The 26,113-nt window shown below is 47.7% G+C and overlaps 1 protein-coding gene across 5 annotated transcripts in view; it reads left to right on the forward strand.

The window, feature by feature from the left end:
- LOC143943334 (matrix metalloproteinase-18-like) overlaps positions 1-26,113 on the forward strand; it is a 1,003,345-nt gene that overhangs the window by 353,860 nt on the left and 623,372 nt on the right. The window lies entirely within an intron of this gene.

Here is a 26,113-nt window from a genome sequence, read left to right on the forward strand (position 1 = left end):
TCAAACCCAATGTCTGTGTGTTGCTGGACCATGCTGGCAGCAGTAGGGTACACAGGACATGGTTCAGCGTGTATGGGCTGGGATGCTACATATCCTTTACGACAGTGATTCTCAACCTTTTATGGTAAAGTACCCCTGCAGATCTTACAAAAAAATTCCTAAGTACCCCTATCTCAAGAAAGTGATTTCTATTGTTTGGGTATCATGGTTGCTGTGTCTGTGTTTGTGTGTGTAATATTAGTATGTGTTTGTGATGATTTCTGTGTGTTTTTTGTGATGATTTCTGTGTGTTTTTTGTGATGGTTTTTGTTTGTGTGCAATATAATTGCATTATTATTATTATTCATGATTTATATAGCTCCAACAGTTTACGCAGCGCTTTACAATGTAGAGGGGGGACAGCACAATTACAGTACAGTACAGTACAATACAAAAGGGACAGGAGGGCCCAGCTCATAGAGTTTACGTGCATGCTGCAATGACAGATACACACACATATACTGATAAACACACACACACACAAACACAAATTAACACAATGACACCTGCACATACAATCTCAAATTAACACATTGACACCCACACAATCCCAAACTAGCACACTCGCAGACACACAAATACCCACAAAATCCCAAATTAACAGACTGGCAGACACATATATTCATAATCCCAAATTAGCACAGTGACAGACAAACACACATAATCCCAAAATAACACACTGACAGACACACACAGAATCCCAAATTAACACACTGGCAGACATGCATATAATCCCAAATTTACACACTCAGAGATACACACATTATCCCAAATTAACAGACTGGTAGACACACAAACAGACACATAATGCCAAGTTAATACACTGGGCACTGATGAGGCTGCACGGATAGGTGGCACTGATGAGGCTGCACTGATAGGCGGCACTGATAGGAGCCACTGATAGGAGGCACTGATGCGCACTGATATGCTGCACTGATGGGCACTGATGTGGCTGCTCTGATAGGGGGCAATGATATGGCTGCACTGATAGGAGGCACTGATGGGCACTGATAGGCAGCACTGATGGGGCTGCACTGATAATTAGAGCTCTGATTTTCAGTGTAAATGTGCCCCTGTCATAGGAAAGCCACTTATCAACTTTTCTTTCCTCAGGCACTGACAAAGCTGAGGAAGGGACATTTAGATAACCAGCATATGTTTACAGGTAATCGGCTGTAATTGGGCACAGCTGATCACATGTTAAAGAGCCATGGTAAAGAGCCTACACTGACATTGGTCGCTGATGCATTAGTGACCAGTGGCAGTTAATTAACCCCTCTGTGCTGCATCAGTGACACCAGCATCAGTGTTAATTAACCCCTTCATGCTGCAACATAACGTGATTAAATAACACTGCCACTGGTGCCACTAATGCAGCACAAAGGGGTTAATTAGCTGCCACTGGTTACTAACACATCAGTGATCAATAGGGTTGGTCCCGATGTTCGAATTGAATGTAAGTTCGACTTGAACATTGGGTGTTTGTTTGCAGAAGAACCAAACATATGGGGCGTTCGTGCCAAATTCAAGCACCGCGCAGTGCCCCATAATGCACTGCGAGATTGCAGTGCATTGACGGCTGCTGATTGTCCAAAGAATGCACCTGACCTGCATGCTTTGGCCAATCACAGTGCAAGCTGCTGTGAGAGCCATGATTGGCCAAAGGCAGAGTGCCTTTGGCCAATCATGACTCAGGGAGCTATATCTACCCCATACTATATAAGCCTGCTTACACAGCAGTTGTTTGTAGTGCAATAACGTTAGTGATGAGCTGAACGGTTCGGTTCGCATCAAAACATTCAAACGGACCGAAAGTTTGCTCAAACTTTAAAAACCCCATTAAAGTCTATAGGGCTCAAACATGAGAAATCAAAAGTGAAAATTTTAAAGGCTAATATGCAAGTTATTGTCCTTAATAGGATTTGGGGACCCGGGTCCTGTCCCAGGGTACATGTATCAATGCAATTTTTTTTTTTAAATGTCAGTTTTTTTGGTAGCAGTGATTTTAATGATGCTTAAAGTGAAAAAATAAAAGTGAACTATTCCTTTAAATACCATGCATGGAGGGTGTCTATAATATGCCTGTAAAATGGCGCATGTTTCCCGTGTTTAGAACAGTCTTTGCTCAAAATGACATTTCTAAAGGAAAAAAAGTAATTTAAAACTGCTTGCGGCTTTAATGTCGTGTCTGGTCCTGGCAATATGGATGCAAATCATTGAGAACCCCCCCCCCAGCCCATTACCAGCCCATTACTAGCCCATTACCAGCCCCTTTGTGTCTTGTATGGATATTAAGGAGAACACCGCTCACAAATAAAAAAAGCAAAGGCGTGGGGCCCCCAGGCCCTATATATTCTGAACAGCAGTATATAGGCAGTGCAAACAAGACAGGGACTGTAGGTTTGTTCTTAAGTAGAATCTGTTTAGAATTTTGAACTGGTAAATTTTTTACGTGTAGCTCCAGCCAAAAGATCTATTTTTAAGCTTTTTGTAAAACATAGGGAAGGATTATCAGCCCTGTAACATTTTGTTTTGCTGTCTGTGCACCTGTTCAGAAGATTTCACATCACTTTCTGTCCCAATGACAATTGGATTTAAAAAATGTGGGGTTTTTAATGAAACAAGGAACTCTTACAGGAGGGAATTTCACTTCCTAGGGGTAGATTTCCTCTCACTTCCTGTTGTCTCTTTCCATTTGCAAGTAGGAGTCATTTGTAAGTCTGATGTTTGAAAGTAGGGGCCTGCCCTATATACACTGCAGAAATTTAGGCCTTAGGTGTTGATTTTGCCACAACACTGTAAGCCCTCACAGTTACTCTTGGTGGGCGCTGGAACAGGCCCTGCTGTGAAATATTAGATCAAGAATTGTAATTACATGCCCCTGGGGCTGAAAAATTGGGCCTAAGACACTGGTGCTGGCGCCACAACACTGCAACCCCTCACAGATGCTCTAGTTGGAGCGTAGGAATGAGCCCTGCTGCAAAGTATTGCATCAAAAATTGTAATTACATGTCCCTGATAAACAGGGGCTGAAAAATTGGAACCAAAAATGTTCTTACAAGCTATCAGCATGAACAATGAGGAGGAAGAGGATAATCACACCATATGCAGTCTTGAAGGGATCTCACATTAAAAAATAATTATTTGGTTACATCAGCATCAGGTGCTTGGTAGCTGGTGATCCAAGATTGATTCATTTTTATGAAGGTCAGCCGATTGACCAATTTGGTGGACAGGTGTAGCGGTCAGAGGTATAGGAGACCGCAATGCAGGTTTCAAGTACGGGACAGCAGACAAGGAGGCTGAAACAAAAACCGGCTTTATTAAACAGTGAGATATAATGGCCGGAGGAGGAGGATAACAGTATTAACAATTCACAGTAGTTTACAGTAAGGCTAACTGGAATGTGGTACACAAAATGGCTTTCCCGCCAACACATGCACAGTGATACAGGCTACCCTCTTCTAATATGTCCTGCCTGATTCCCGCTTATCGGGACACGTTTCTACAACGTACTATCTCAGTAGGGACTGTACTATTCCCTATCACAATCCAGCACCGGTGCTCACTCACAGTTTGTTAGACAGCTGGAGGGTCCCTTGTCTTGGCCTCCTTCATGAGGCAGGTGAAGTCCAGTTCCTAGTGCTGCAGCTTGCCCGTCTGGGACGGATGGATGAACACAGATGCGGCCCAAAATCACCACAGCTCTCTCTCTCTGCCCGAGATGCCCGATCTTTAGCTGGATACTGCGACTCTTTATCCACACAAAGTCTCCCTCTCCTCAGGGCAGACTTGACTTTTCCTCAGCTCCGCACAGGAATCCCTCAGCTGCCCACACACTCCTCACAGTTCTCTCTCACTGCCACTTCCTGTTTCCTCTCCTCTGAAGGGTCGGCAGCAACAGTGACATCTTGTGGCTAAACTGGAAATAGCAGGCTGTATATATTATAAATGGAACACAGTGCAATATAGTTCAGTAATCCTAGGGGCTGACCCCTACATGCCTCCCCGCTTAAAGGTGGCCGTCCTCGGCCTTGCTATATAGTCCATGGGGAAGAAAAGGGTTAAATCAATCTTTAACGGCAGCACAACATTGTTCATAATACATACAGTTAGACCAAATAAACTGATCAGCATTGTACCTGTTTGGTGGAACCCCTGCAGTAGACCTACTAGATCTCCGAAGGTCTTGTCTTTCTGTTAGGACTTGTCCTTCCTCCCTTGGAGCTGGTACTGGTTCTATAACAGGGGCTTCATCACGTGCAGAGTCAGGAACAATCCACCAGTCTTCAATATTATTCCCATCGGAAATGACAAATTCTGAGGAAGGGGCAGGGAGTGGTGTCCTCTGTGCAGGTATCCGATCTTCTGACCGACATGGCCGTAGCATATTCCTATGTAGAACCCTTGAAGCCGACTCCCCATTCTCAACACGAACTTCGTAAACTGGACCATTGGGATACACTCTCTTGATCACTTTGTACGGCTGTGCCTCCCAACGCTCACTCAACTTGCCTCTGGGCCGTTTCTCTCGAACCAGCACCCGGTCTCCAGGTTGCAACGGAATCTCTTGGATGGGAGGACGGTCAGTATAAGTCTTTTCTTGCAATCTCTGGCCTACTAACCGGCAGATGGTCTGGAGTCGCTTGCGGTGTTCTTTCACCCATGAGGTGGTTGATCGCTCTATCACATCTTCTGGCTGTTCCAAATTCAATTCGACAATTTCTCGTCCGGCTCTACCGAACAGTAGCATGTATGGGGTATAGCCGGTGGTAGTGTGGACACGATTATTGTAGGCCCAGACTAATTCAGGCAGATAGTCTGGCCAGTGTGTCTTTTTGTCCTCCTCTAAGGTCCTCAGCATCTGAAGCAGAGTCCGATTAAAGCGCTCACAGGCCCCATTCCCTTGGGGATGATATGGAGTTGTCCTGGATTTTCCAATGCCATACAGTCGGTGTAACTCCTCCATCACTTTCCCTTGAAAGCATGCTCCTTGATCTGAGTGAATCCGTTTCGGGCATCCATAGACCCGGATGAAATCTTGACAGATGGCCCGAGCTGCAGACTCAGCCGTCTGGTCCCGAGTTGGAGTGACCACTGCAAACTTGGAGAAGTGGTCAATCATGACCAGGCAGTATTGTGGGCCTCTGGCTGACTGTCCCACGAGGAGATAATCTATCAGCAATACCTCCAGCGGTTCCTTGGTCTGTATGGGCTGTATGGGTGCCCTCTGCTCTGTGCTTTTAGTAAGCTCACACACTCTACACTGTCGGCAGACTTCTTCAACTACGACCTCCAGTCGTGGACAATACACATAACGCTGCAGCCACTGGTAAGTTTTGACTGGCCCGAAATGAGCTCCAAATTCATGAGCTTCCCTGGCTATCTCTAGTGCCAGACTCCTTGGTATGACAACCTGCCATCTTGCCTCCAGATCGGCAGGCTGCTGCCACTTGCGGTATAGAACAGCTCCATGAACCTCTAGTCTGTCCCATTGATGTAGAATTGACTTCATCTCAGCATCAAGATCAGCCCTTTCCTCTCTGTCTGGTTTCCTTTGCCGAGCCACCCAACCTTTTATCTGTCGCAGTCCAATGTCTTCATCTTGTATTCGCCCCCATTCCTCATTAGTTCTTGCTAATGCCTTAGGCAGGGACCGGGCCTCCCCGCTTGTCTGTGCTGCGACTGCTGGAGGTGTAAACTTGCGGAAGTCTGGAATTTCATCCTCTTCCTTTTGTTCATCAAGCTCTCCCAATGGAGTTTCAAAAGTAACCCTCGACAGACCATCAGCATTGGTATTCTCTGTAGCAGAGCGATAGCGAATTGAGAAGTCATACTTTGCAAGGCGAGCTGCCCAACGTTGCTCCAGGGCTCCCAGTCTAGCAGTATCCAGATGGGCCAGGGGATTGTTATCAGTCCGTACAAAGATTTTAGCCCCTGTAAGGTAACCGGCAAACTTCTCTGTCATGGCCCACACCAGGGCAAGGAGCTCTAGCCGGAAGGAACTATAGTTATGAGGGTTTCGCTCCGTATCCCGCAGGGACCTACTGGCATAGGCAATCACTCTTTCGTGTCCGTCCTGCATCTGTGACAACACTGCCCCGAGTCCGTAGAGACTACCGTCAGTAGATAAGAAGAATGGTTTGTCAAAATCAGCATAAGCCAAGATGGGGGCCGATGTCAGAGCCTCTTTCAAGGTCAGGAAGGCCTCCTCTTGCTTCTGTCCCCAGGGAACACTTTGACTCTTGGATTGCCCAGCAGTTCCTCTCAAAATCTCATTCAGAGGGCCCGCTATCTTTGCATAGTCTTTGATGAACCGCCGGTAGTAACCAGTCAGACCAAGGAAGGCCTTCAACTCACGCAGCGTTCTAGGCTCCGGCCATTGTTGAATGGCAGCCACTTTATTTTGGGATGGCAGCACCCCGTCTTTGGACACCGTATGGCCTAAGTACTCGATCTCCTTCTTGAAGAGATGACACTTCTTTGGCTTTATCTTCAGGCCATGGGCCCGCAGTCGCTCAAGTACCTGTCCTAATCGGGCCAAGTGTTCTTCAAAAGTAGCAGAGTACACTATAATATCATCCAAGTATATCAGGGTAGCTTCAAAATTTAGATCTCCCAGACATTTTTCCATCAGCCTCTGAAAGGTTCCTGGGGCATTAGACAGCCCAAATGGCATCCTATTAAATTCAAACAGACCCATGGGAAGTATGAATGCTGTCTTTTCCTTGTCTTGTTCAGCCACCGGTACCTGCCAGTATCCACTTGCTAAATCCAAGGTGGAGAAGTATTTAGCCCGCCCTAGGGCTGTTAGGGACTCTTCGATGCGAGGCAGAGGATATGAGTCCCGCACTGTGCACGCATTCAATCTCCGGTAATCCACACAAAATCGAATGGTGCCATCCTTCTTCTTGACAAGCACCACTGGGGCTGCCCAGGGACTTTGACTACCCCGAACCACTCCTGAATCGATCATCTGTTTCAGCAATGTCTTCACCTCTTGATACAACTTGGGTGGAATCTGTCGATATCTCTCTCGGCTTGGGGAAGTGTCCCCCGTCGGTATCTCATGTGTGATAGCATCTGTGCAACCAAAGTCATTGGCATTGCGGGCAAACGCAGCTTGATTCTCCCACAGCATGGTTTCAACTGCTCGTAAATGATCCGGACTTAGAGCTTTCACATCTATCTCCATTTGTTCCAAGATGACTGTCCCATTCCATTCTGGGGTCGGTGCCTCTGCAGGCTTTGCAGTAACTGCCAAGGTCCAAGCAGAATTGCCTATCGGAGCTAGAGTCACTTCTCCCTGACTCAGCACTTCTCCCCGATGTAGGTACACGCGAGCCAGTTCCACTCCTGGCACCAGAGAGACTTCCCGTTGTCCAACGTTTACAGCTCTTATGGGTACTCGTCCATTTTGGACTACTGCCAGTGTCCGGGCCACTAGGACATCCTGACCTAACTCTCCCAGGCCTTCAGGCTCAATGATCACCTCCATACCTTCAAGGTTGCGGGAGGTTCCCACGGGCAAAGTCAGTATAGTCTCCCGATCAGGAGGGAGGGTAAGGGTAGCCCTTCCCGGCACTCGAATATTTCCTACAGACTGATGTACTGGGACACTCTTCTGTGTCCCACAAAACCGGATTAACCGTTGAAATGCCTTTTGCGTTGGTTTGTGTGGAGTGGCATTCTTCCAATAGCCCGGCCCCCTTTTAGTGAACATAATTTGATCCAACTCTCGCAGGATATTCATGCCCATTATCACCGGTACATCTTCTTTGAAGGTTTCAGGGACCAGCAGGATACCTTTTTTTCCAACTTCCTGTCCACACAGACGTACATTCATCCATACGACACCTGTGACAGGGATTTGTTGCTGGTTAGCTGCTGTGACCCGGATCAATGTCCCCTGTTCTGGCTTGGCCAGTGCTTGGAAGTAACGGTTGAAATATGACTCAGGCATGGTCGTTACCTGTGATCCGGTGTCCACTAAACAGTTGACTGGAATGCCTTCAAACTCGGCTCTTATGGTGGGACATCCTGCAACCAGGTGTTCGGAGCTGTGCTGAGTGGCCTGACACTCTACTTCCCCCGCAGTGTGCCTCATTACTGCGGGGGCCTGAAGTTTAACGCCGGCTCTGGGCGTCTAGGCAGGTCCCTCCGGCATTCTCTAGCGAAGTGTCCTTTTTCTCCACACCGCCAGCACTGAGCCTCTCTGCGTTGTTCTCTCTGTCTGTGTGCGGGAGGCGCCCGTAGGCCTGGACTGGCCGAGCTCACTGGAGGATATTGAGGGACTCGGTAGGTGGGAATACGTGGGTAAGGATGCTCTGGTGCAGGAACCATCGAGGCAGTCTGATAAGGTTGTTGTTGCCCCAGATATGCAACCTCAGGGGGGTAGCTCAAATCCATCCGTCTCTCTATTTGCGTCAACTTCTCATGCATGAGACCCAGGGAGCTTTGTAGGTCCTGCACCACTCTAACCAGGACCTCTTCATTCTTCGCAACCCCGAGGGAGGCGGTCTGGGTCCGTATCACTCCAGAGGCATAAATTTCTTCTTTACTTCGCTCCACGGCCTCAGCCAATATTTGCCGAAAATTCAGTGTAGGGTCCACTCTGACTCGTTCCCGTAGGGCTTGTCTCAGGTGAGAGCTGTAGAGTCCCAGGATCAATTGTTCCCTCAGTATCCGGTCTGCGGATCCCATGGCGGTTATCCCGTCCGCCTCTTTTTTCTGTATCTCAGCCAGTACTTCCTGTAGAGCCGTTGCATATTGTGAGACCCCTTCATTTTCCTGCTGTACCCGGTAGAAGAACTTTGCCCGGAGGTGGCCCGCACTAGCTGTTTCACCGTATATTTCTTCTAGAAAGCGCACAATCTCCTTCAAGGTACTGCGCGTAGCTTCCGGTTGTAAGCAAACAGTTTTCCGCGCTTCACCCTCCAGGGCAGCCAAAGCAATTTCCACCTGTAGCTCTGGGCTGACATTGTAAATTCTAGCAACGCTCTGTAATCTCGTCACCCAGTCTGACAGTGACATGTTCTGGCCATCAAATTTTGGCAACAAGTTAAAAAGCATGCCCATAGGGAGGGTCCTTGTAGGGGTTCCACCATTACCTAAGGCATTCACATCAACATCAGGTACGTTGCCTTCAGCCGCCTCCATCTCTGTAACCGTACCCTGCTCGCAGCGCCACTTGTAGCGGTCAGAGGTATAGGAGACCGCAATGCAGGTTTCAAGTACGGGACAGCAGACAAGGAGGCTGAAACAAAAACCGGCTTTATTAAACAGTGAGATATAATGGCCGGAGGAGGAGGATAACAGTATTAACAATTCACAGTAGTTTACAGTAAGGCTAACTGGAATGTGGTACACAAAATGGCTTTCCCGCCAACACATGCACAGTGATACAGGCTACCCTCTTCTAATATGTCCTGCCTGATTCCCGCTTATCGGGACACGTTTCTACAACGTACTATCTCAGTAGGGACTGTACTATTCCCTATCACAATCCAGCACCGGTGCTCACTCACAGTTTGTTAGACAGCTGGAGGGTCCCTTGTCTTGGCCTCCTTCATGAGGCAGGTGAAGTCCAGTTCCTAGTGCTGCAGCTTGCCCGTCTGGGACGGATGGATGAACACAGATGCGGCCCAAAATCACCACAGCTCTCTCTCTCTGCCCGAGATGCCCGATCTTTAGCTGGATACTGCAACTCTTTATCCACACAAAGTCTCCCTCTCCTCAGGGCAGACTTGACTTTTCCTCAGCTCCGCACAGGAATCCCTCAGCTGCCCACACACTCCTCACAGTTCTCTCTCACTGCCACTTCCTGTTTCCTCTCCTCTGAAGGGTCGGCAGCAACAGTGACATCTTGTGGCTAAACTGGAAATAGCAGGCTGTATATATTATAAATGGAACACAGTGCAATATAGTTCAGTAATCCTAGGGGCTGACCCCTACACAGGCACACCCTGTGATCGGTTACAAAGCCTCCAGCAGCACTGGATGTGCGTTCCGAAAGAACGCTGGATGCAGGACAGGCCAGTAGCTCTATTGCATACTGTGCAAGCTCTGGCCAGTGATCCATCTTCAAGACCCAGTAACCCAGAGTATTTTTGGTGGGAAAGGTGTCCAAGTCTGATCTTGCCCCTAGGTATTCCTGCACCATGTGAATCAGACGCTGACTAAAAAATTGTCTGAACGCATCGGTCAGATGGAAACCTTCTCCACCGCTCCTTCTATGACTGACCGAAGCCTCAGCAACACGTTGTCCAGGAGGACCAGGAAATTGTAACCTCCCAGTCTCTGGAAACGCATTGCACAAACCTTTCTACAAGGCCTCCCGAAGATGTTTCATCCTCTGCTCCTTCTGCAATGGCAAGATAAGGTCCACAACCTTACCTTTGTAATGTGGATCAATAAGGGTTGCCAGCTAGTAATGATCCCTCTCCTTGATACCACGAATACGAGGATCCTTCCGCAGGCATTCGGTCCGGAGTCCTCTGGGTCACTAAGGACGACATGATTTGCAGCCACCTCCTCCCAGGCACGTAAAAGTCCATGGGTTTCTTCGAACTGTAAAAGATCCCTTGAAGACTGCTTCTGATGCTGAGTGCTAGGCTCCACCTCCATGCTGACACAATCCTCCTCATCCTCTTCCTGTGTGATCGGGCACTCAGGAATACTGTATGGATAAAGGGGGCTTTGAGCGGTAAGGAAGTCCTCCTCTTCCTGCCTCCCTGTCCATTATTCCATGCAGTGTGTGCTCTAATAGGTGGACAAGATTGACAGTGTCACTGATGCATGCACTGTCACTGCTCACCATCCTCAAATGGTGACAGGAAAGTGCATGCATCCCTGATCATGGCCCACTGGTGTGGGGAAAAAAACTGAGCTCCCCTGACCCTGTCCTGGTGCCGTAGTTGCACAGGTACTCATTGATGACCCTCTGCTGAGTGTGCAGCCACTGCAGCATGGCCAACGTTGAGTTCCACCTGGTGGGCATGTCGCAGATTAGGCGGTTCTTGGGCAAGTTGCATTTCTTTTGGATGGTCAGCCAGCTAAGCACTGGCATTATATGACCAGCGGAAATGCATACAGACTTTCCTGGCCTGCCTCAGGACATCCTGTAAGCCCGGTTATCTGCCCAAGAACCGCTGCATCACCAAGTTAAGGACGTGAGACACACAGGGCACATGGGTCAGTTGTCCCTGTCGGAGGGCAGAGAGAAGGTTGGTGCCATTGTCGCAAACCACAATTCCTGGCTTAAGCTGGCATGGCGTCAACCACCTCTCAGCCTGCCCTTGCAGAGCTGACAGAATATCTGCCCCAGTGTGGCTCCTGTGCCCCAAGCACAACAACGCTTAAAAGAATGTGGTGCCCAAGCGGCTGGTGTTTTGGCCACGCGAGATACGCTTGAGACATATGTTGCAAATAGCAGCGGTGTGAGCTGATGCACTTGTCTCAAAAAAGGCCCACACCAAAGAACTTTTGGCATAACGCGCAGAGGCAGCGTCCTGCACAAGCGGAGCTCTTCTGTGTGATTCAGTCGGTGTGCTGCCCTTAAGCTGGCCCCTGGAGGGCATTCTGCCTCGTTGGAGATGTGCCTCCTCCTCCTCCTCTCTCCTATCAGGCACCCACGTGGAGTCAGTGACCTCATCATCCCCTCCCTCTTCATCACTGGAGCAAACCTGGCAGTATGCTGCAGCTAGTGGACATTATTGCCATGATCTCCCCATGAAGAAGTCACATGACGTAACACGTAGGGATTGGCCAGAGGACGAACCGGAAGTAGAGTAAGGCGGGAGGAAGTTGTCATTATACCCTCTTCCTGATTGTGCTTGTTTTTGCAATTAAAATGTGAGAGTCTTTACTGCTTTTTAATAAATCTACCTGCCGTTTTTTAAACTATTACACTATGGAAGTCTCCTGTTTCTCTCTCTCCCCCTCCTCTCTCTTATTTTGAGCCATACACTGTGAAATAGAAGTGAAGATCCATTTCACCTATTCTGGAAGCTGGGACTGGCCCTCTAGTGGCGGAATTGTATCATTGCATCCCTCCTTTGGATTTCCTGATGGCTATTATTTATTATTTATGAATGAAATAAGAGAATCCTGGAGTTTGTTTGATTTGCTTATTCACTTCGTTTAAAGGTGAGAGTTCTGGGAGCCTTGAGTAGCGGACATTTTATTATTGTTCTATCATTAAACCTTTTTTCCATTTTTTTATATATTTTTTATATATTTTTATGCGTGCTGTTTTTTGGACTATATTTTTTTCACGGCATTGTATGTATGCACATATTTATATTATTTTGAATTTGTGTATTTTATTTGACTGGCACGATTTGCGCAGGACCCACCCCTTTATATTCATTATTTGATAGTTTGTGCTCACTATTTTGTCCTGCTGCATTTTTTAGTTAGCATTTGCACTTTATATCACTCAGGCTCTTTTTCACAGCATCTGTGTTTCATTATATCTGATTTTGGATTTTGTTCCACTTTAGTCACTTATTACCACTTAGCGGCGCAAAGGCTGACCACTTTTATGATTGCCAGATTGCTGTACTTCTTGAGCATCCCCTCTCTCTGCGCTTACACTACTGCCTTCCTCTAGCTGGGTATCATCATCAGAGCCTTCAAAACGCTGGGCATCCTCCTGGAGCATGTACCCAACACTGTGCTCAAACAGTTCGGGGGACTCCTCAGGAGGACATGGTGAGTCTAGGGAAGGAGTGACTGAAGATGACATTGAGACGAGGGAAGAGGACGCGCTGGCAGCTGCTTTGCTAGTACCCTGAGCCTGGGTAAGTGAGGATGAGGAGGATGAAGAGGGCTTGTTCATCCACACTACCAAGTCTTCGTCATAATGCGGCGCAACACGTCGAGCTGCCGAAAATAAGGACAAGCGCGTCCCATGGCCGCGTGCTGATGACGATGCACCGCGTCCAGGACCAGCACTGTTGTCTCTAGACACAGAGCCTGCTTGCCCTCTTTTATTGGCTCATGACTGTCTGCCTCTCCTTGTTGGCCTTCCAGACATAGTAATGGCCCGCAGGGAGATGGGAAAACCAGCAATGCCTGTATTAGAGAATACCAGCAATAAAGGGTAGATACAGGTGTATACTGTGCTGTGCTGGAGGCACACAACACCCACTAACTCCTGCAGATGCCTGTATTAGCGAACACCAGCAATAAAGGGTAGATACATGTGTATACTGTGCTGGAGGCACACAACACCCACTTTAACTCCTGCAGATGCCTGAGAAAAGAACACACTGTCCCTACCTATCTAGTTCTTTCCCTGCATGCCGAAACACACTACACAAAGCCGCTGTGCTGGCGGCCTTATATAGTGTGGGGCGTGTACTAAACCCCCTGAGCTATAATTGGCCACAGGCATCCTGCCTGTGGCCAATTATGGCTCTCTTCGCTGCCGGCGCTGTGATTGGCCAAGCATGCGGGGTCACAGTGCATGCTTGGCCAATTATGAGCCAGCAATGCACTGCGATGGCGCAGTGCATTGTGAGCCGTGAGCGCCACATGAATTTGGCGCAAACTGCCCATAACGTTCGGTATTCGCCGAACGTGCGAACGGCCGATGTTCGAGTCGAACACCAAGCTCATCCCTACCACTCACTGATTGGGTTGCCAACTTTAGTGCACACATTACTGCTCACTGATTGGGTTGCTAGAGATTACTGCACACCATCACCGCTCACTGATTGGGTTGCTAGAGATTATTGCACACCATTACTGCTCACTGATTGGGTTGCTAGAGATTACTGCACACCATTACCGCTCACTAGTTGGGTTACTAGAGATTACTGCACACCATTACCGCTCACTGATTGGGTTGCCAATGCTGGTGCACACATTACCGCTCACCGATTGGGTTGCCAGAGATTACTGCACACATTACTGCTCTGATTAGGTTGCTAAAGATTACTGCACACCATTACCGCTCACTGATTGGGTTGCTAGAGGTAACTGCACACCATTACCGCTCACTGATAGGGTTGTTAGAAGTTACTGCATACCATCACTACTCATCTATTGATTGCTAGAATTGACTGCACCCTGATTCCTGTAACTCACTCAGTGTCCCCCTCTGTAAGCTGATCCGGTCCAGCCGCTGCTTTCAATCTATCCTCCTCAGCTTCTGACAGTAGAAGGGTGAAGGAGAGCAATCACAGCCCGCTCTGTGTCTTTCATCTTAGCCTTGATGAGCTCAGTGAAGTTGCCCCCCTAAAATCAGCACAAATAAAAACTCAAGTGTGTTTCTTTAGTGCTACATTTGTGCTGTTTTGTGCCGTAAAAATTGGCATTACATTTTGTGCTGCTTTTGTTTTTAAGATATATAAATAAATAAAAGGGAGTTGGGACTTTAAATGAAGCACCCGAAGGTGCCTCCATCCCAGTAATGAATGAGGAAAAAAAGGGTTGGGACTCTAGATGAAGCAATTGAATAGTGAAGGTCAATAGATATCAAAAAAATTAAACATTTATTAATTTCATATATGTACAAGGAGCGTGCACAGGAGCTAAGCATGATAAATAGGAGAGTAATGCAACACATAACAACACATGCTAAAAATAATAGATGTATAGATAAAAAATGGCATGCACATGCCAAAAACATGCCTGATGCTGGCACATGCACACACATGGTATATATGTATCTACCAAATAGTATATAAACATCATAAAGTATAATGGTAGTAAGTAAACATCATTCCATATGGGGTGAAGCTGCGGCATCAAGTAAAGCTCTACGCGTTTCGTGGGTATTCCCACTCGTCAGGAGCGGATGCGACAGACATTCCTATGGAATATAAATAAAGGCATGAAAAAATACTCAAGTGTATTTTTAGTGTATATAGATGGTTTACCAACAACCCTCACCAACCCAGACAGTGACTGCAGTGTAGAAGAGCCGGCACAGGGTTGGCCGAGACCATAACCCCAGCATGGGAGCTGAGGCGGCATAATATATGGATGTAGCATTGGGCGGTGTAAGGACGTAGAATAAATAAGTGAGAGCTCCATATGGCAAAAAAAATGTGATGTATACTTCGTGAAGCAGGGGTATCTAGAAACAAAATATTACATACTGTATGTGTATAGTTATAATAATATATTAAGAGTAGTGATAGTAATGCTTGCAGATTAGCCCAATATACTGTAGCTCCATAGGGGATAGTGACAATAGTCCACATGGTGCCAAAAAATATATTAGAGTGTATGAGTCTACAAGTGATGGTCTATAAAAGTGAAAAAAAAGTGAAAAAAAAAAAAACTAAAACATGCCAGGTAAAAAAAAAAAATTGTGAATTGTTAAACTTAAAAAATAAACCACCAAAAAAATGAAAAAATAAATATAAAAGGTTAGAACCCGGAGAGAAAGCTTACTAAGAAGAAAACTTACTAATGCTGAGTCACAGCACCACCAGCAGATCAATGTAGCTGGTGTGCAGTAACCCCAGAGGGAGACTGGTCAAGTGAACAGCTCACCTTGATGGGGAATATATATGTATGCAGCCAACATCCTTGGACCGGGTAAATGCTTAGTAGCCGGTACAGACACTCCCCCATGCAGTGACACGAGATGGCTATGGCTCAGCGCCGATGCACTGACATCATGACTGACGTCATACACAAGGCGTGAGTGCCGTCACACATACAGCTTGACAAGCGTGGCGTCGATGCGCGAAGGGGCACACTCACCGTCCCCCCAAACACACTGAGTGCATGGGGAGGAGGGGGAGGGTCCACTAAGCACATCGCAGCTCCCGCGATGGAGGACCACAGCTGTGCCCATGTACCAAACAATCCACACATAACAGATACCTGACCAGGCAGGAAGAGTTCTTTGGACATCTGGATAGAAACAATCCATGTGGGTACATTGAACCATTTTAAGGAATTCTGCATGTAAAGAATACCATGTACAGGACTCACAAGTATAAATGTAGACAAATTGTATAGATGAATATCAGTAATATCAGTATATAAACCTAAATGATACCCTATAAATGCGGGAAAACCTCACACAGGGATGGCAGGGGAACACTGCCAATCCCCATTATTCAATTGCTTCCATCTTGGTATATATAAAAGTTATAGCGTCTACAAAATAGGGGATAGATTTATGTAATTTTAATTATTATTTTTCTTTTTACTAGTAATGGCGGTGATCTGCAATTTTTATCAGGACTGCGATATTGCGGCAGACAAATTGGACACTTTCGACACATTTTTGGGACCATTGACAATTATACAGCAATCAGTGCTATAAAAATGCACTGATTACTGTATAAATGGAACTAGCAGGGTAGGGGTTAACATTAGGGGGCGATTAAGGGTTAAACTGTGTTCCCTAGGTGTATTCTAACTGTGGGGGAGGGATGGGACTGACTAAGGGAGGAGAAAGATTAGTGTTTATACTTGGTAGATGCAGTTTATCGCACCGTTTACAGAAAACACATACTGTAGGTGCATTCATCACAATGAAGGTGACTGTTTGTGTTTAGAGGAGTTGACTTTAGTAATCACATAATCTTGACAGGTGATGTCATGGTTGTGCAGTAATCTTCCTCTGTTTGCCTACCTCTCCTCATGTGTTCAGACTAAGAGGCCAGCCACTTCCACCTGGTGGTTTTTATAACCTGTCCTCTAAGCATGGTTCCACCCCAGGCCCTATCAGGGAACCCTATATTAACCTGTGCACTGCAAGCCAGCGGTGCTGATCAACCATTGTGTATTCATTGTGTCTTTGGCTTCCTGTTTCCTGCTTGCCGCATGCTCTACGTTTGTTTCTGTTACCGACCTTGGCGTGTTCTCAGTGATTTCTGTCTGCTTGTGACCTTGACCTTTTGGCCTTCTGTTTCCTTCTCCTGTAGTCTACCGTGAGCGTGAGACCCTAGGGGCCGTGACCTGGAGCCAGACTGCAGCGAAGTCCATCTTCACCACTGGAGGCTCTGGTGAACACCTGCTGGCTCTTAGACTCTGCGCCCTGGAAAATCTAGCTCCCACGGGGATCTGTGTTAGTGATCCAGTAGACCTGCATCCTGAATCTCTCTGGGTACAATCCACAGCAGTCAGTCCTAAGATTCACTACCTTAGCGGTGAACTTCCGACTCCTACGGAGTGCACCTTTCACCTGGTCTCAGGTGACCTGACAGTTTGATCAGCCATGGGCCCTGCTGATGTGCCGCTACCCGCAGATGATCCGTTGCAGGGCTTAGTTTGCAGACTTGAGACCCAGGAATCGCATCAGACCCAGGTGATGCCATTCCTTCAGTATTTGGCATCCTGTTTTGAACAGGTTCAGGCCTCATTAGGACCTCCGATTCAACAACCTCAACCGCTATCTGCTGCTGCACCTATAGCACCTGTCGCAGCCACACATTCATTACAAATGCCAGTTCCAGCCCATTTCTCTGGGGACTCCAAGGCTTGCAGGGGGTTCCTTAGCCAGTGCACAATTCATTTAGAACTTCAGCCCCAAAACTTCCTGTCCGATCGGGCGAAAGTAGCATATATTATATCCCTCCTGTCCGCGAGGTGCTAGCTTGGGCTGCCCCTCTATGGGAACTGAATGATCCAGTGGTTTCTAGCCTGTCTGATTTCTTGAAACTTTTTCGGAACCGGGTCATGTTTCCTCAGCGGCTAGCACTCTTTTACGTCTCCGTCAAGAGTCCGCTTCTGTGAGACAGTATGCTCTTCAGTTCCGTATCCTCACAGCTGAATTGAGCTGGAATAATGAGGCCCTAGTTGCAACCTTTTTACATGGCCTCTCTGATAGAGTGAAGGATGAATTAGCAGGAATATCCCTTCCTGCTGATCTGGACGGTGTCATCACCTTGTGTAACCAGATCAATATTCGCTTTCAGGAGAGGGCCCTGGAAAAAAGACGCCAGCACTCCCCGTTCTTTAGGCAGCCTGAGCTCCCAGTCCCTTCTCTTCGATCCAAGGTGCACCCCCTACCTGCTGAGGAATCTATGCAGCTGGGCTGGACCAAGTTATCTCCCGAAGAACGCGCTAGGCGCAGAACTCTGGGCCTGTGCCTCTATTGTGGGACCATTGGTGGTCTTGGCAATTGATGGCACTGTTCTCCCAGGGGGCCCTATGCGCTTCCAGACCCTTCCTGTTAAGATGTCAGTAGAGACACTCCACCAGGAGTGGATATCCTTCCTTGTCTTACCTAAGACCCCTTTCACACCACGCCACCCATAGCGTCAGCGGTAAAACGCCGCTATTTTTAGCGGCATTTTACCGTTGGATTTGCGGCGTATTTTACTCCCTGCTAGTGGCCGAGAAAGGGTTAAAATTGCCGGCAATAGACGCAATAGTGCGGTATTACAGCGCTGCCCCATTGATTTCGATGGGGAGCAGCGGTAGAGGAGCGGTAAACACACCGCTCCTTCACCGCTGCAAAGAGGCTGCTGGCAGAACTTTTCCTGACGTCCTGCCAGCGCACCGCTTAAGTGTGAAAGCCCTCGGGGCTTTCACACTACAGACAATGGTGCAGCAGTTTTAGGGCGGATTGCAGGCGCTATTTCTAATGCTATAGCGCCTGCAAAACGCCCTTGGTGTGAAAGGGGTCTAAGGCTTTATCTCCTATCATATTAGGTCTTCCTTGGTTCCGGCTCCATTCTTTACACGTTCACTGGACTGCTGGACAGATCCTGGCTTGGAGTTCCTACTTTTCCTCTTCCTGCCTACTCAAGGTTACTCCAAAAGAGAAACTTTCTGTTGCCACCATCCCAGCATCTTCTGCTCTTCCCGCTGTGTATAGCGATCTCTGGGATGTGTCCTGCAATAGTCGGATTGATGCTCTCTCTAGGTCAGGGGTGCCCAACCAGTGGCCCAGGGGCCACATGTGGCCTGTGGGGCCCTCTGATGTTGCTCGTGACCTCCTGCTGTGGGAAGGCAGATTGGCAAGCCCAGATCATAGGTTGCAGACCCAGCATCCCAGAGCATCTGTGTTGTTAATGAAGCTGGCAAAGCAAGCAGATGTGGAGCAGAGCTGTATTAGCTGATACATCCTGTATAGCACTGTATCTTCTCACAGGCAGAGTGATACCAAATGCACTCTGCTGGGGACAGCAACAGCAGGTGATACCTGAATGGAAGACTGTTATTAAAGGTCAGTTTATTACTAAAATATCTGCACAGTGGTTACTGGGCTGTTTTCAAACTGATCCGCAGGTGCAGTGCACCTTCAGGTTACCTGCACTGATGCATAGACTTCTGTTATTACCTAAGGGTTTGGCAAGCTTTCAGAAAGTGCACCACACCTGCAGGATATAATAGAAGTCTAAGGCAAAGTGTAGCTAACCCGCAGGAAAGACACAGGGGCACTGCGCTGCATTAGTGTGAAAGGCCCCTTTCACACCACCAGTCCAACTCAATTGAACCCTCCATTCACCTCTATGAAACGGCAGATGTAAACAGATTTGTGTCCTTTTACACCCGCCTACCTCCAATTTGATCGCTAAAAAAAATAAAAATAAAAGGGATCAATTCCCTTCCGCCAGGGCAGATCGGATCGGAGGACCCATAGAGTAGTGTGGGCTGTGTCCGCTCTGCACGGACCTGTCATCTACCTGCTCTGCTCATTGTGGCCCACGACCGGTTACCAAGTTGCTTAAGTGGCCCTCGCTCTTCAAAAGGTTGGGCACCCCTGCTCTAGGTCATGTGGCACTCTGGATGAGGGGCCCACCTATGAACCTGAGTCGATCATTCACTCCAGTTTACATAACCATTTACCTTTGCCTGTCCCTAATCTCCCTTGGGCACACAGCCAGGCTAACTTGTCCATAAGTTCCACAGTTGCTATGCCCTGTGATGCGATTGAGATGGTCGCTACACCTGACGATACTATTCAGTTGGCCTCTGCACCAGTTATGCCAGTCCAGCCCATGCCCAGTGAGCTTCCTGCTTCTTGTTCAGGACCTTCTGTAACCTGGCCTCACCCTACTGCTACTATGTCAGTTAAAACCCGTTTAAGAGGCTCAACCCATCCTTTGGATAGACTGCCTCATTCGGGCAGGTGGGGTTTTCAATCTTTTTCTTAGGGCTCTCTGAATTCTGTGTTTCAACTATCCAGCTTGACTCTTGTGACACGTCACGTTCTAACCAACCTGACCTCAGCGATCCACTGACCTCTGCCCAGTCTGCTGGTCCTGTACTGGATGTCCAGCTCATCTTTAAGGGCCTGGGGGACCCTGCTCAGACCCTTGATGGTCTTCTCATGCCCTTACCCATTCCTAAAAAGCCTTTAGTTCTCAATAAGTCCTCTCGTCCTCTCCCACCTTGGTTCCGGTCTCTGAGGATAGTCTAAAATACAAGGTTAGTCAAGTTTTGGATTCCTGGCTCCGTAAAGGTATTCTTCAGTACACTGGAAAGGGTTTGGCCCTGAGGAGAAGTCTTGGATCACTGCATCTGAGGTCTTTGCTCCTCGTCTGTTGAGGAGGTTCCATCTGGAGTTTCCCTTTAAGCCTAGACTCTGGCGGGGGAGGAGGAGGCCTCCTAAGAGGGGGGGTACTGTCATGGTTATGCAGTAATCTTCCTCTGTTTTCTTACCTCTCCTGATGTGTTCAGACTAAGAGGCCAGCCACTTCCACCTGGTGGTTTTTATAACCTCTCCTCTAAGCATGGCTCCACCCAAGGCCCTATCAGGGAACCCTATATTAACCTGTGCACTGCAAACCAGTGGTGCTGATCAACCATTGTGTATTCACTGTGTGTTTGGCTTCCTGTTTCCTGCTTGCCGCGTGCTCTACGTTTGTCTCTGTTACCGACCTTGGTGTGTTCTCAGTGATTCCTGTCTGCTTGTGACCTTGACCTTTTGGCGTGTCCCTGACCATCTCTGTCTGCCTATGACCCTGAACCTTTGGTGTGTACTCTGTTGTTCCTGTCTGCTAGTTGCCTGACCTCTGCCTTATCCCTTTACCATCCTTGTTGTTCCAGCCTGCTGTTTCCTTCTCCTGTAGTCTATCGTGAGCGTGAGCTGTGAGACACTAGGGGCTGCGACCTGGAGCCAGACTGCAGAAAAGTCCATCCTCACCACTGGAGGCTCTGGTGAACACCTGCTGGCTCTTAGACTCCACGCCCTTGGGAATCTATGCTGTAGCTCCCACTGGGCTCTGTGTTAGTGATCCAGTAGACCTGCTTCCTGAATCTCCCTGGGTACAATCCGCAGCAGTCAGTCCTAAGGTCCACTACCTTATCAGTGCACTTCCGACTCCTATGGAGTGCACCTTTCACCTGGTCTCAGGTGACCTGACAGGTATCCTGTGTGCTCCCCCTCAAGGGTCCCTACTCACCAGATCCCACTACCCCTACAGGGGTAATGCACATGTAGCTCCTTAGGTCTGTAAGATCAAGTGGTTTTAATGTTAGATCTCACATAATTTCAAAGATATTCCACATCATAATAGAGATATTAGGTGGTACATAAGGATGAGTTAGCCCCCCCAATAAAATTTTCTGTCCAAAAATCATTCAGGCTAATAGATATTCATTAGATCCGGTAAGATCAAGTGGTTTTAATGTTAGATCTCACATCATTTCAGAGATAGAGATATTAGGTGGTACATAAGGACAGTTTGGCCCCCCTTATCAAATTTTCTGGCCAAAAAAAATCACCCGGCTAATTGATATTCATTAGATCCGGTAAGATCAAGTGATTTTAATGTTTGATTATCCATAATTACAGGGATATTATGGATATTTGGTAGTGAATTATACAAATGGTGCAGCGCTAAATACGAAAGTCCACATATATTGGTCGTGTATGACAGAAGAAGAGCATGTAGAGAGGAGACACCACGTGGAGAGACAACTATTCGCTTGTATGTGACCCTCCTTCCACCAGTAGGAATAAACTCTTACCAGCTCAAATGGACCTCTGAATTCTCAGATGGTCAAAAGTGCAGATTCACACTCGGGGTATGCCGGAGCCTTATTAGTTGATTTCCACGTATGAATGAGGCAATTTTCAAATCCGTTTAGTCAGGTGCGGCCGACTCCAGATGGAAGGCCAACAAATTCACTCCAGATGTAAATGGGCAGGTATGTATAAGCAGGAGAAATCCAGGAAAAAACTCCAACCAAAAATTTATAAAAAATAAAAAACGATCTAAGTGTAGCTTGAAACAGATCGTTTTAAGATACACATTAGAAAAAAAATATAAAAAATAAAAAGATTAAACACCAAAAAATCTTTCACTTATAAAGTCCTCAGTTGTATGAGTAAGTTACTTGCAAACAGTGACTTGCTGTCAGTACTGCTTTACACCACAAGATGTCAGTATAGTGTATATATTAGCAGACATTGAACATATGATGGTAAAAGCTGAGCAGCTTACAGCAGGAGATACACTGGAAATAAACAAAGAACAAAAGCACGAACTGGACGGCGGGTGACGTCCGCAACAAGCTCCTCCCCCGTACGTACGTTACGTCGTATCAGGACTTCGTCAGCAGTGGGTCATACCGCTGACGAAGTCCTGATAGGACGTAACGGCTAACTTACTTTTCCCATCCAAGTAAAGGGAGTCTATACCAAGGCCCTTCTGGATACTGGAGCTTAAGTGACCCTTCTCTACAGAGACTTCTATGACAGGCACCTCAAGCACTTGCCTTTGCAGAAGTTGGAAGAGCTACAGATATGGGGCATTGTGACTCAGAACTTCCCTTATGATGGCTATCTACCGATCAAGCTGACCTTCAATCCCTCCATGGCTGGGAAAGCCGAGAATTTTGACACTCAGGCAGTGGTCTGTCATCGCCCACCATGGGCCAGTAAGAGTTCTCACATTTTGCCTGAATGGAAAGAAAGGGCCAAGACTCGGCTCCTGAAATGGCAGGCTGCATTCTCCAAGAGTGAATTTGTTGTTGGGTGTGCAAAATATGCCCAATACCGGATCCATCTCTTCAATTGCATAAGCCATTAAGGGAAAGAGTTTGATGGATTCCTTTAGGGCACTTGGAGGATCTACGTAAACAACTGGCAGAGTTGAAGAGGGCAGGTATCATCCGAGAGTCCCAGAGTCTATACGCTTGCCCAATAGTGGTGGTATGGAAGAAGAATGGGTCATTGAGGCTGGGTATTGACTACCGTACGCTGAACCGAAGGACCATTCCCAAACAATATACCACCCCAAGGTTAGAAGATGCCTTGCAGAGCCTGTCAGGAGCAAAGTGGTTCAGCATGCTGGATTTGAAGAGTGGGTATTACCAAATCCCCATGAACCCTGAGGATCAGGAGAAGACCATTTTCATTCCCCGGAGGGGATCTTTGGATTTGACCATATGCATCAAGGCCTGTCTGGTGCACCAGCCACCTTCCAAAGGCTAAGATAGAAGACCGTGGGTGACATGAAACTGATCGATGTGTTGGTGTACTTAGACGACATCATTATTTTCATTGCAAGACCCTGAAGAGCATGAAGAGCACGAAGAGCCTCTGCAGAAGGTCCTGAAGGGACTCCATGATCAGGGGGTTGAAGCTGTCTCTGGAAAAGTGCCAGTTTTATCAACCCTCAGTTAACTACCTTGGCCACATTGTGTCTGCTGATGAAATGGCCACTAACCTACAGAAGCTGGAAGCTGTCACCTCCTGGGTGAGGCCTACCAACATGACTGAGCTTAGGTCATATCTGGGATTCTGCTCTTATTACAGGAGATTTGTCAAGGGGTTCGCTAACATGCTGACCCTCATCTGGAGAAGCCTGTCAGACCAACTGGAGGGCCCAGAAAACTCAGAGTGTCCATTCAGGAACAATGGACTCCGAATCCCTTGACCATACCTCAGCAACTTTCCACAGATTGTATGTGCATTGGCTGCAGAGATGTCTGAAAATCGCCTATGATAAGGCTCAAGCTGAATCATATGCCCGAGGACAGAGAAACAAAATAAAATTTAACCTCAGGGTACGAGTGCAGGACCTACAGCCAGATCACAAGGTATTTCTGGGAAACCTGGTTGTCCCTGGAAAGCACAAGTTGGCTGACCACTGGAAGTCACAACCCTATATCATTTGCAAGCATCTGCCAGGACATCCAGCATATCAATTCTGGCCAGAGGGAAGCACAGGCCCTCTGAAGACTTGGCATTGCAATCATCTGTTGCCTCTGTCAGAAGCAGTTCATGTACCACCACAGCCAGATTTACAGTTAACACTCACGGCCTCTCAAAGATCCCAGCCAGTGACTAGATCTCACTCTGTACCCTTTGCTGAAGAAGAAAACAACGAGGATGCAGAGAAAGATTGTCTGTGGCTGTCTCAAATGGCAGGGCCTGCCACCTCCCCCCCACTCTATCACCTGTGGTCCCGCCCCTCACGCCATTCCCGCCCGCGACCGTTGGACTGAATAGACACTGACACAGGTACTCACTGAGGGTGAGCACGGGTGTCAGTCCCTGTGGGGTATTTCTCCCCCTCCCTCTCCTCTTCCTGTGTTCCTATTGGTAGGGAGAAGGAGCCAATCAAGCAGCAGCAGAGGACCACGGGACTTGAAGTCTCATCACAATACAGTCCTATTGATTTCTACAGGGGGTGGAACTACCAAGCCCAGCCTGCTTTGCAAGAAGGGGGGCTAGCTAAAGACTTAAGCTTTTTGGTCTGAGGAGAGATCACCATGAGGCAGGGAGGTGAATGGAGGTGTGAGTAGAGACTACAGGCACCCGCTGAAGAACCATCCAAAGACGGTTCCAGAGACGCTTGATGGATGGACCTTCTGTACCACCTAATATCTCTATTTTGATGTGGAATATCTCTGAAATTATGTGAGATCTAACATTAAAACCACTTGATCTTACCGGATCTAATGAATATCTATTAGCTTGAATGATTTTTGGCCAGACAATTTGATAAGGGGGGGCAGCCCCCCCTCATTAATCACTTAATAAGTCTCTAATTATGTGAGATCTAATGTTAAAATAACTTGCTCTTACTGGATCTAACAAATAGCTTCCAAAATAGCTTACTGTTTGGTTAATTTTTTGATAAGGGGGGACCGATGACAGGTTAGCCCCCCAGCAAATAACTGTTAATATTGCTTCTTTTGTGTGAGATCTAACGTAAACAATGGTTGATCTAACCTGATCTAACAAAGATCTAACAAACTGCAAGATGCTTTTAAAAAATTTTGATATCGGGGGGCTAACCTGTCAGAGGTCTATGTTTGTGCTGGATTGTGCTGCTAACATTTTTATTTGTGCTGTTATGGTTTTTAAGTTATAACCGTTTTTTTTTTCTTTTATCAAACCCCACCCACTTGCCCCCCCCCCCCCCAATCAGCACAAATAAAAACTCAAGTGTGTTTCTTTAGGCCGCGTACACACGGGCGGATTGTCTGCCCAACTAAGTTCGTCAGACAATCCGACAGACAGTCCGTCCAAACTTTTGAATGAACGGACTTGCCCACACACGGCACTTTTTGAGCGGACTAATACGGCGGACTAAGTCCGCCAGACAATCCGCTCTACTTTTGAAATGAACGGACTCGCCCACACACGTCCGCTCATTTCGAGCGTGTCTCCAGGTAGGCGGGGCCCGCGAAGGAGACATCGCTGGCCCCGGCTTTCTTCCTCCCCGCCGCCGGCCTCTTCTCCCGACTTCGGGGGTCTTGTCCCCCTCTTCGGTTCTTCTGCCGGGCCACCGCGCCTTCTTATAGCTCTTTTGCAGGTGGTGGCGCTTCTGGAGGTCTTCTGTCGCTGTCGCCGCCGCCTTCCGTTCTTCTTCTTCTTCTTCTCCAGGAGATGTTGCCTCGACTACCTCTCCGGCCGGAATGCCAGAGCCGCGCTGCGCGGCCACTTATATAGTGACAATGGGGCGGTGTCACATGGTATATGTCACATGGGTTGCTGTCACATGGTGACCCCGCCCCCTTACGATGTCATAGTCCCCATGTGACATCAACCCATGTGACCAACCCATGTGACATATACCATGTGACACCGCCCCATTGTCACTATATAAGTGGCCGCGCAGCGCGGCTCTGGCATTCCGGCCGGAGAGATCGTCGAGGCAACATCTCCTGGAGAAGAAGAAGAAGAAGAAGA

This window comes from Lithobates pipiens, unplaced genomic scaffold, assembly GCF_037356315.1.
Source record: "Lithobates pipiens isolate NorthernLeopardFrog02 unplaced genomic scaffold, aLitPip1_a1.2 Scaffold_30, whole genome shotgun sequence".
NCBI lineage: Eukaryota > Metazoa > Chordata > Amphibia > Anura > Ranidae > Lithobates > Lithobates pipiens.